Raw genomic sequence first — 12,876 nt, forward strand, 5'->3', positions numbered from 1 at the left:
TGCTAGTCGATTTCCTTTCTTTGTGAGGACAAGTGCGACGTTCTCCTATTTCTATCAAACGCCGAAGACGATGCAGTTTGAAACAAGATTCTCATTGCCAACTTTTGCAAACTAGATGTTTGAATTTCGAACATGGCCCACCATTCTCCTACAAAATTGATCAAAATCTATAAATATTAAATTATGAAATATTACTACTTTGATTCAAAGATTTAGTTTTTACCGAAAGTCGCTGAAATTCGTCGAGAAGTGGTTCGTCTTCATTGCCGGAGAACTTTCGCCTGAGAATCGCCAAGGCAAAGCTGTTTCATCCAAAATTCCCAAATTTTTTCCGAAATCATTCACATCTTAGTCTTGGATCGTCTCGAAAACGACATGTCATTTCGGCGAATTTCCGAAGATAAAATGCGAAAAAAAGGACATTGAAGCTGTCGTCGGCCTTTTTGTGCGGCTCCATCGTCAAAATTCAGCGAAAGTCGCCGACATTTAACACATTGACTCTTCTTATATGTAAAAATTATGAACATATTTCTAATTAGTTTTATAGAGAGATATATGGCACTTGATATATATATATATATATATATACATATATATATATATATATATATATTAATAACTCTTACTAATTTATACTGATCCATTAAAAATAAAAAATTAACTCTTCATAAAATTTAATGATTCCAAACTATTCCATAATTGTTTCAAATTAATGTAAAAGTTTATAGTTTAAAAATCAAGTAATATGTTAAGCAAACATGTAACAAATCTGTTAAAGTAATTATTAAATTTAATCATTATAAGAAATATATTATGCTATGTTGTTGGTGGTTTTAGTAACTTATTAAATTCCTCGTGACTTATGAAGAATCTCGTGTCATATTCCGAATTTGAGGGTCCAACGGACCGGGCTACGAAAAAGCCCATCAAGGCCAACTTCAAACGGGTCAAGACGAGCCCGCGCTCGTTTGCGTCACAACCACGCACAACATAGGTTGCGCGTCCCGTGCCTTACGCGCCAAAAGATCACTAGAAATGCGTGCCAGCAGCCTGCTCCCGCGTCCTGTGCGCAAGATATGCTCCCGCGCGTCGCGCTCATGACCTACTTCTGTGCGCCTGCGCTCGACATGCATGCGAGCGCGCTCCTAAAAGCCTCCCCCCTACGCTCGAAGGAAACGTGCACTCGGCGCGCACAAGGAAAGGCACGGCGCACTTAAGGCAAGGCACGCCGCGCCATCCACCCGACACGGCGCACTAATGCGGGCAGCGCCACGCACACCCGCATGCTCCGTGCCCGAAATCCGAGGTGCACTCCCCAAGGTGTGTTCAAAGGCCCTCTCAGGTCTCAACATCCCCTATAAATACCCCCTCTTTGTGAGGAACAGACACACATGTTGTCAATGGTGCCCACAAGAAGAGTCGTAATCTTTATTTTGTACATTTGATGTAATAAAGTCTCATGAAGACTCTTGCTTGTAATTGCCTATTCATTCATTAATAAAGTTGAAAAGTTCATTCATTCTTTCTTTGTTTGAAGCTTTATGATAAAACCTTAGTCTTTTAGTCCATAAACAAACTTAACAACTTACGAAGAGACAAATGTAGATTTGCATGAACAAACTCTTCGTAGTTTGCTTAAAACGATATATTCGCAATCTAAGGGTCAAAGAACTATTGACCTCAGTATGATTGTCAGAAGAATCTATGATGTCTGGTTATGAGGCATTGAGAGTTGGAGACTGTATAGTTCTTCTAGGTATCTTCCGAAGGTATTGAATTGAACAGTGCACTTCTAGAGACAAGATAAGAACAAACCATTTAACCTCTTATGTCTCGAAGTCACTATGTATGAATTGCATCATGCTTACCTTAATCCTGAAATGAGACATGCCATTTCACAGCTAAGTATTCTCATTTGAGAAAGTCAGAGTTCGGACTCACTATGTGATTCCGAACAGGGCCTATTGGTGAAGTACTAAGTTGTGAGAATGTCATGAGTAACTTTGTGAAGTTCTCATAGATATGGAATTCATGTACAAGATTGCTGAAATGCAATGTATGTCACCTCATGCTTTGTTCCTTGGAGTGTGAATAAATGAACTGGCAGTGTCCAAATTGAGTCCTGACTCTTTTGGATGAAACAATGTGACTTGTTAGCTCCTCGTCAATACATTGTTTCTAACTTATTCACAAGCGACAAAGGAGTTGAGGAAATAACAGCTAGAAGGGTAAAATGGTAATTTAGTAAATCCCGACTAGCTGATGACATTCATGAAGGGTAAACATAGATAATATTCAGTGGATCCGCTCATCATAATTAGGTTGAATTCTTGAGTAGAAAATAAATTCATTTGAACCGAGAGATTTTCAGTGTCAGCTCTTAAGTGGAGTCAGTTGGCATTAAGCTAAACTTGGAAAAGGTTTGTGAACTTTTGAGTCCAAGTGTTTAGCTCAAGCTTTGTTCATTTGGGTCCATGAGGTCACTGTCACGAATCACATCGATAGGAATAGTTAAACTGGAAGCTAAGTCAAAACGAGAACGAAAATAGTCAAAAGGTTATTTTTGTCTTTTGAGACAAAGGATGAAATGAATGTCAATAAATTTTTTGACAAGTTCATTTGATGACTTAATGTCACTCGGCCATGACTTGATCATTAGGCCTCGTGAATTAATTTCATTTCATAAGAGTTTTATTGAAAATTCTTAATGGGCTTTTTTTCATGTTCTCATGAATAAATGAAGAAGCTTCTAGAAGCTCCTTCTAGAGACATGTCGGGCGCCTACCCTATAGAGAAATAGGAGAGTTTATTTTGTGCATAAATGTATTTAGATACTTGCCAAAAGAAAAAGAGGAAACAAATTTGCATAAGGATGCATAAGGGAATCGGCCAAGTTGAGAAAAAGGCAAGCCATGAACAAAATTGGAAACAAATCAAGGCTTCTAGAAGCCCTTGTTTGGCCGAGTGTCTCAAGAAGGAAACGAGGAAATTGGCTCATGAATATGTGATATTCTATAGAAGAGGAAACTACCTTATTGAAGGTGAGACCTCTCCTATAAATAGGAGCCTCATTTCCTCACATTTTATTCATCCAAGTTTAAGAGATTTGAGAGACTTTCTCTCTAGAACTTTGGCCGAAACTCCTCTCTCTCTCTCTCTAGTTTATTTTCGATTTTTCTTGTTTTGGCACCTAGGTCCTCACTCGACCTAGTGTTTAGCTCTACGACTTCAAGACTCATTCTTAAGTCGTAGTGTTTAAAAGTGTCCACTCACTAATTCCTTTATTTCGAGTGATTTAGTGATAGAAACTTTCGCGGTTGCTCGAGGTGCCGAGGAAAGAAAGAGAGACGAGCTGCGAGGGGAGACGAGCGTTGCAAACATTCCAAAAGCTTCTTCCAAGTTCAAGCTTCAAGAAAGGTTAGTAAACTTCTTAGTTCATATTAGTTTTTAATTACATGTACTTGCACTTTGTCTAGGTTAGTAAAAAACTGTTTTTTACTTGTAAAAGAAAATTTTTAAAATTCCGCCGCTTCCTGAAGCGTTAATTATTTTCTTAAACCCTAGATCGATTCCAACAACACATTCATTCCTCCTCAAGATTACTCCTCTTAGAATTCTGAAACGCTGCCAGAGACTTTCTGCACAATGTTTATCTAATAGAGCGCTTAATCTCTCATGCACAAGTTGCGCGCGAGATTCTCTACTGTTAATCTCACTCATCTCCAACGCACACGGCTGTGCTCAAAATTCTCCACTGAGAATATCTCTCGTCTCAAAGGGAGAAAACATATTCTCTCTCAGGTCACTCGATTCTAGAGTCTTGAGACATTGCCGAGGACTTCTCTGCGCTCCGCCTCCTCTGTCAAGAACACCCTATAGGCTCTATGCCTCAAACAGTGTGTACACACGCCTTGAACTACAACATGCTTGATCCCGCAACTCGGATACGTAGGCAGCTCAAAGAAGCCCAGTCACCCCTATTAACCTCATTCTCTCCTTAGAGAATTCCTTTGGACTAGGGGAAAGACACTCGAGACTTTTGAGTTCCCACACTTGACTCAGGTGCGGCTACTTGGTCCGGCCTTGGGTTGAACCGCCCGAAGCTTCTCACATTACCGATTTTCGTCGACTATATTTTGGCGCTGGAAGGATGAGACTTCCTGACTTAACAACACGAAATCCTTTCCAATCACCTTATCTTATTGTTCTAAAAAAATTCAATTTCTCAGACTTGAGAAAACATGAACAATCAAATCCACAACACATCTGACAAAGGCGAGAACTCTCCCGTTGAAAGTGCCCGATACAACCTGCATTCCTCCACCATTTCGAGCCCCAGTTAGATGCCGGCTAGCAAAGAGGAACCATGACTTGCCTCAAAACGAGATTGAAAATCCAATCCAAGAGCAGGATCCGCGAGACTCCCGCATTGTCGAGCTTGAGGAAAATGTCCGTCGACTGACGGACCACCTCGCAAGACAAGGAAACGATAGAGCCACCATCTAGGGACTCCTCGGCCTGACAGGGCAGGCTCATAGCTTCTCCTGCTCGGGGGCTCCTAAGATGGACACACGAACATTCACACAAACGGAGATGGTGGTGGACCCACTCAGTCTCGCACAAACGAGAGCGAGTACACACCCGACTCCAACGCTCAGGGCCTTGATCACAACCCCCTGGCGCTAGGGAAAGCACCAACAAGCACGATGTCCCACTCAAATCCCAAAGCCCTATGGCTTCGTCAGATACATCTCGCTCCCATTCAGGGTCACGAATGAACTGGGTCCGAACCGCGGCCCCTGGGCACACTAGCGCCACAATTCCGCAACAATGGAAAGGAATCAAGAACTGTCCCCTCGTCGCACAGACGACTTGTGGAACCACGTCAATACCCATCGGAGAAGCTCAGGAAGCCATCTTACTCCTGAAAATGAGGCTGCACAAATAGCGGCTGAACTCGGCCAAAATAACGTCGCACCACCTCGTACGACACCCGTCGACCAGGCCTCTAACAAAAGAGGGCACGGCATTCTCCTCGCAACACATGCAAACATGGCCACCATGCTCCTCGACTTCTGAATTGAGGTCCGCAACCTCGTAGCTGTGCAAAACATGACCCAAAATGATGGGACTTATAGCTTCCCCGTTCATAGGAGACATCCACAACGAGGAATTCCCGGCCAACTTTCGTATGCCGGATCTCCCGCACTATGAAAGGAAAAGTAGACCCCCTTCACCATATCCAACAATATCGAATGTGGATGGCCGTGAAGAGATATTCATCGACAATCGTGTGCTAGTCATTCAGACTCATCCTAGGCGGACCCGCCTTCAAATGGTTCAGAAACCTAAAGTCCAGGTCGATTAACTCGTTTGAGGAGTTGCAGAGATCTTTTCTCACATACTTCAGCAGCTCCCGCGAGAGAGTGCTTGGGAAAGCTCACTTGCAATCCCTTAAGCAAAGAAAAGATGAATCCCCCCACTCATACCATGTTATGTTCACAGAAGAGTTTAAGAAAGTAGACCACTTTGAGGATGAAAACGCCATCACGACTATCCTCGAGGGGATGAAAATGGGGAATTTCCTCGGCTCACTCGACAAACAGAGCCGAGAATAATGGTCGAGCTCTCAACCCGCTTTGAAAAATGTATGTCCTTAGAGGACTTCATCCAAAGCCGAAAATCTCACTACGACCGTCGTAGAGAAGATGAAGACTCTAACAGCCGCGACTTGCAGAGAAAGAGAGAAAAGACTGATGACAGCTCTCGCACACGTGCGGGCCAATTGCGTGACAACTTCCCCAACTACGTGCACTACACGCCGCTAAACGCACATCCGGAAAAGATTCTCGCCCTAAAGCGCAAGAAATTTCACAATCCCACTCCAATGAAAGCCAACGCCCATCGCGATATGACAAAGTATTGCGCATTCCATAAGGACCACAGTCACTTGATATCCGAATGCAAACAACTAAGGAGACAAATCGAAGACCTCATCCGAGCAGGGGAACTGAAAGAGTTTGTACTCAAGATGCTCGTCAACGCCAGCACCTTTGCATGCCAATAGGCCATAGCGATTCGCCAAGAAAACAATGGTCGCCAAGCGCCCCTCAATATCGTCACCTATAATCTAAAGGGTTTTATTTATTTTCTCGTTTTCAATAAATTCATGTCTCGGGACGAGACAATTGTGATCCCACATGGAAATTAGGTGAAATCCATAAGGATTAATAAATATCAAATTTCGCATTTTATAGATAAAGGTAGATAAATCCCCAACGTTAGCTTGTACACCACACACTACTCAATCCGCGATGACACTTCTTGTCTGAAACGACTAAGCGATTGCACTTCTTGGCCCAAACGCCTAAGTTATTTCCCGCGTTAGCTTGTACGCCCCGCGCTACTCTATCGGCGATCAAATGACTAACCAATTGCGTTTCCTGGCCCAAATTCCTAAGCGATCCCTTGAGTTAGCTTTTAGGCCCCGCGCTACTCCATCCGCGATGAAGCTTCTTGTCAAAAACGACCAAGCGATTGCGCTTCTTAGTCCAAACACCTAAGCGATCCTGTGAGTTAGCTTGTATGCCTGCGCTTCTCTATCCGAGATGACGCTTCTTGTTGCAAGCGACTAAGCAATTGTGCTTCTTGGCCCAAAGGCCTAAGCGATCCGCGTTAGCTTGTAGGCCCCGCGCTACTCTATCGGCGATCACGATTCTGGTCAAACGATTAAATGATTGCGCTTCTTGGCCCAAATGCCTAAGCGGTCATATGAGTTAGCTTGTATGCCCCGCGCTATTCTATACCACGATAACGTTTCTTGTCACAAACGACTAAGCGATAGTGCCTCTTATTCTAAGCGACTAACAGGGTATGCTTCTTGGCCCGAACGCCATAGCGATCTCAGGCATTAGCTTGTACGCTCTGCACTACTCTAACCAAAGATGCTCCAAGTGGCGCAACAAAGATGTCCAACGCGACACGCTCGCCAAAAGATGAAAACTCAAGAAAGGAAAATTCCCTCAAACAGTCGGGAAAATTTTGAGAGTCCACCGCTTAGAGTCCTCTAAGCAACAGACTTACGGGGCTAATGTTGTCAATGGTTTTAAAAAATTATTAAATTCCTCGTGACTTACAAAGAATCTCGCATCGAATTCCAAAATCGAAGGCCCAACGGGCCGTGCCACGAAAAATCCCATAAGGCCCACTTCAAATAGGCCTAAGGCAAGCCCGTGCTTGCTCACGTCGCAACCACGCACAATGTAGGCTGCATGTCCCACGCCTTAAGCGCAGAAGGCACGCGCCAGCCTGCTTCCGTGCCCCATGCTCGACATGTGTACGCGCGGCCTACTAGTGCGCCCCGTGCTCGACATGCGCCCGCGCTCAACATTTGTGCGCGCAACATGATTTTGCACCCTGCGCTCGACATGCAGGAACAACATGCTTCCACGGCCCGGGCTCTACATGTGTGCGCACAGACTGCTCCTGCGCCCCGCGCTCGACATGCACGGGAAGCGCGTTCCTAAAAGCCCCCCCCCTCCCACACGAAGAAAGCTCGTGCTCGTTGTGCATAAGAAAAGGCGTAGCGCGCAGAAGACATGGCGCGCCTCGCCATCCACTCGGCGCGCCCGCGCGCTCTGTGCGTGCTCCAGAATCGCCTCGCGTGCCCAAAATCTGTTGTACGCTCTCCGAGGTGCGTTCAAAGGCCCTCCTAGGCCTCCACATCCAATATAAATACCCCCTATTAGGGAGGGAGAGATACACATTCATTCCTCCTCAAGATTACTCCCGCATAGAGTCCTGAAACGTTGCCATAGACTTTCTATACATAGTTAGCTTAATAGAGCGCTTAATCTTTAACCCAGAAGCTGCGCCCGAGATTCTCTACTGAGAATCTCCCTCATCTCCAGTGCACATGGCTATGCCACAAATTCTCCACTGAGATTCTCCCTCGTCTCCAAGAGAGAAAACACATTCTCTCTCCAGTCACTCGATTCTAGAGTCCCGAGACGTCACCGAAGACTCCTCCGCGCTCCGCCTCCTTTGTTGTGCACAGCTTCTAGGCTTCGCGCCTAAAACAGTGTATACACACGCCTTGAACTACGTCATGACTTGATCCCGCAATTCGAGCACGTAGACAGCTCACAAGAAGCGCAGTCACCCCCCATTCACCCCATTCTCTCGTCAGAGAACGCCTCCGGACTACGAGAACGACACTCGAGACTTTCGAATTCCCACATTTGGCTCGGGGGCGGCCACTTGGTACGCCCTTGGGTCGAACCGCTCGAAGATTCCCACATTGCCGATTTTCGTCGACAGCATAAAAATTAACTCTTCATAAAATTTAATAATTTCAAACTATTACTTAATTGTTTCAAATTAATGTAATAGTTGATAGTTTAAAAATCAAGTAATATTGTAAGCAAACATGTAACAAATCCGTTATAGTAATTACTAGAATTAATCATTATAAGAATTATATTATGCTATATATTATATGCCTTTTGAAAAATATGTGTATATATATATATATATATATATATATATATATATATATATATTACGCTGCCTTTTTGAAAAGCATGTGCAATTGCTTTAATTTGAGTTTTTATTTTTTTAAACTCCGCTTATGTCACATAGTAAGTAATAGCAGATGACCAAAACATATATAATTTATTAGGGAAATTTTAAGAAATACACTGTGGGTCCATAAAATATTATTTTTATTATGATATTTCGTTTACCTGTTGTGAACATCGTCGATATATTTTCTTTTTATAAAACATAGGTGCATGTATCAGTCCACGTGGAAGAAAGAAAACTTGTAACGTGGCAATTGTTGAGTGGAGAAAATATTTTTTGGTGATACTGTATCAAACTTTAGTATATATAGAATGTAGCTCGTAAAGTTTAGCCAATGTGATCACTTGTGTTATTCGTCAATGATTCAATGCTAACTTAGTATTTGAAGTTATGGAGTCAACAAAAATGAGGATGCAAGATTTAAAGCTCAAAACAAGATGTACTGTTAAGTGTTAAGCCATTACCGGGGAATAAATCAAATTTTATATATTTATACAATTATCAACGAAAAATTAAAATAATAATTAGACAAATAATATGTAAATATTATTATATAAATTAAAAATTAGAAATACATCTTAACCCGCACATAAAGAAAAGAGGAGGAACGCCGATGCTAGTGACTATTTACGTGAAGTTTGTTATCACATATTGCTCTCATGGATATGAAATTGGTAAATAAGAGTTCTTCAACATAAAACGATGACCGAAATGAAGAGTGCATTCAAACAATTCATCTACATGAACTATAATCACGAATCACTACTACAAATTTGGGATCCTACAACGCTTAAAAACAGTTGTAGAATGATTCTACAACGCTTAAAAACAGTTGTAGAATGATTCTACAACGCTTATTAAGCGTTGTAGAATGTAGAACGCTTATTAAGCGTTGTAGAATCCATCGTTGTAGAAGCTTCTACAACACTTAGATATCCGTTGTAGAAGCTTCTACAATGATAGAGTTCCATTGTCCGATTTTAAAAAATTCTAGAATTTATCGCCGCGGCGAGGTATTCTACAACGGATAAGACATCTGTTGTAGAACTATCTCGCCGCGGCGAAAAATATACATCGCCGCGGCGAGAAATATTTGGGTTCACTACTACAAATGTTGGATTATACAACCTGTTGTCGCAGTTTTTCGGACAACTATTTAGGAGCCAAAGACGGTTAGACCCAAGGCCGGACCAAGTGGTCTCGTCTTGACTCGAGCGTGTCGGACCCGGTGTCCCGAGTCGTCGCTTAGCTGTGGATGTCCCTTGAGTTCGTCAGAGTACCTGAAAAGGAGTAGAGAACACGTGAACTACAAAGGGGAAACAGGGGGGTGCCCCTGTTTACCTCTCCGACGCTCAACATTAGTGTGATTGAGGTGGAGTATAGAGGATTTAGGGGTGTTTAGAGGCCAAAGCTTGAGAGAAACGAGCGAGGTACGAGTTCGGCAGCGTTTCAGTACTCAAGAATGGGTTACCTGGGTGAAGGGAAGGACCCTTGTATTTATGGGCAGCCAAGGGGTGGTTTGGAGACCCCTTGTCCGAGTGAGAATGCTTGGGTCGGCATTGGAGGAGGCTGGGTCGGCCAATGGCCGAGTGAACATGGTGGTGAGGTTCACTCGGCCATTGGCCGAGTGAAGGTCTTGGGCCGGCTGAGGTTCACTCGGCCATTGGCCGAGTGAACTGCTGGAAGGTTCACTCGGCCAATGGCCGAGTGAACTGCTGAGGCAGCTGGGAGGTTCACTCGGCCATTGTCCGAGTGAACTGCTGGAAGGTTCACTCGGCCAATGGCCGAGTGAACTGCCTTGGTGGCTGAGGGGTTCACTCGGCCATTGGCCGAGTGAACTGCTGGAAGGTTCACTCGGCCAATGGCCGAGTGAACTGCCTTGGTGGCTGAGGGGTTCACTCGGCCATTGGCCGAGTGAACTGTCCAATGGCCGAGTGAACCATTTGACCCAGCCAATGGCCGAGTGAGCCATTGACTCGGCCCATGGATGGGCTTTGACTTGACCATTGGTTTGCGCCGGCTCCTGGTTGAGTCAGGGTTCCGCCGCCCAAGACCTCGTACTAGCCATGTGGGTCGAAGAGATGCCCTTGTTCCCGTTGGCCCTAGACGGGCCAACAACATTAGCCCCCCGAGTTTCCGGTCGAGCGTAGGTCGAGTGGAAACTCAAAATCTACGCTTTTATGCGGATGCGGGATGAATGCTCTCGGGTTTGCATCATGAGGAGCGACTTTTGCGCGCCGCGAGGGACGACTTTTTGTTTCGGGTTGATCGCGCGTGGCTCATTTTCTCGATCTACCAATGAGGGCGTGATCGATTAGCACGGCTTTATTGCGTTGTGCACGTCTTATTTTCTCGACTTGCCAACGAAGGCATAATCGATTTGCACGTCTTTGTTGGTTTGTGCGCGTCTTGTTTTATCGACCTGCCAACGAAGGCATAATCGATTTGCGCGTCTTTGTTGGTTTGTGCGCGTCTTGTTTTCTCGACCTGCCAACGAAGGCATAATCGATTTGCACGTCTTTTTTGTTTTGTGCGCGTCTTGTTTTCTCGATTTGCCAACGAAGGCATAATCGATTTGCACGTCTTTTTTGTTTTGTGCGCGTCTTGTTTTCTCGATTTGCCAACGAAGGCATAATCGATTTGCGCGTCTTTGTTTTGTTGTGCGCGTCTTATGTTCTCGATTTGCCAACGAAGGCATAATCGATTTGCACGTCTTTTTTGTTTTGTGCGCGTCTTGTTTTCTCGATTTGCCAACGAAGGCATAATCGATTTGCGCGTCTTTTTTGTTTTGTGCGCGTCTTGTTTTCTCGATTTGCCAACGAAGGCATAATCGATTTGCGCGTCTTTGTTTTGTTGTGCGCGTCTTATGTTCTCGATTTGCCAACGAAGGCATAATCGATTTGTACGTCTTTTTTTTGTTGAGCGAGCGAGCCCTAGTTTCGTTGAGCGTTGTTTCCCATTAGCCCCCCGAGTTTCTCGTGTGCTCGTAGAGGAGACTAGGAATTATAATGCAACAAGATAAAGACTTCGAGGTGAAATGTGATACGATTATCATGCAAAAATAGTCAAAAATTACATCCCTGGGCCATTGGCCTTATTGAAATTCGAGATTGTCTTTAAACCGGAAATAGAATGACATAATGAGAAAAGGGGACGGGCTTAGCCCACGACATGCAGCTGTGAGCTCTCCGGTTCTTCAATCGCTGCCTGGTCCATGACAGTCACCGTCGCCGGACCCTTCCTTCCCTGCCGCGGATGGCCTTCGTGCATCGTGGCCGCCCCGACCGTTCTCAGGACATACTCTTTTAATTTCCCGTCCTGAATCAGGGCCTCGATCTGACGCCTAAGATGATAGCACTCGGACGTCAGATGCCCGTGATCCTGGTGGTACTCACAGAACTTGTTCCGATCCCTCTTCGCGGGATCCTTCGCTAGAGGAGCCGGACTTCCTAGCTTGTCGCGGTGCAGAGCTAGGATCCGCTCTTGCGGAGTGTTCAGAGGGGTGTATGTTGATGACGCTCGGAAGCTATCAACGTGCGACGATCTTGGACCGGAGAGGGGGCGACCGTTAGGGGCCCGGCCTCCCTTGCTCCTCTTGCTTTGAGGGTCGGGGCGATCTTCGTCCTGTTGTTCACGGTGGCGACTACCTTGTCCTCCTGACTTTCGGCCATCGCGGCCATCGAGATAGTCCTCGATTCCCATATGTGTGCGGGCTCTCGTCATCAGCTCCGCCATGTCTCGCGGGACTTGCCCGACAATGGACTTGAGGAAGTCGCTCGTGCGAACTCCCTCGGTGATCGCCGTGATGGCGTCCTTGTCGTCGAAGCCCTCGACTTTGTGAGACTCCTCGGTGAAGCGAGTGAGGTATTGTCTCAATGTCTCATCTCTCCCATGTCGAACGGAGAGGAGGTGGGTCTTCGATTTCTTTTGTGCCACAAGCGTGGCGAAGCGAGCGAGGAAAGCCTCTCGCAAGGCCCTGAAGGACGGGATGCTTCCAGGCCTCAAACTTTGGAACCACTCAAAGCCCGACCCCGTGAGGGTCAGGCTGAAGGCTTGGCAGAGGGTGGCGTCCGTCTGCCCTTGCATCGTCATCCACGTCTCATAGTGTTGGACGTGGAAGTGGGGGTCCGTACGTCCATCATAGGGGGGAATGGACGGTAACTTAAAGTTTCCCACGCATGGCTGCGTGAGGACTTGTGCGGCGAAGGGAGAGTATGACCCCTCGATCCCTCCGTACGGCCTTTGCCTCCCTGACTCCCTCATCTCGATGATTTGATTCTGGAGGCTCTGAAT

Source organism: Urtica dioica, chromosome 2 (assembly GCF_054948205.1).
Source record: "Urtica dioica subsp. dioica isolate 48M chromosome 2, U.dioica_male_clone48M_v1_H2, whole genome shotgun sequence".
Lineage (NCBI taxonomy): Eukaryota > Viridiplantae > Streptophyta > Magnoliopsida > Rosales > Urticaceae > Urtica > Urtica dioica.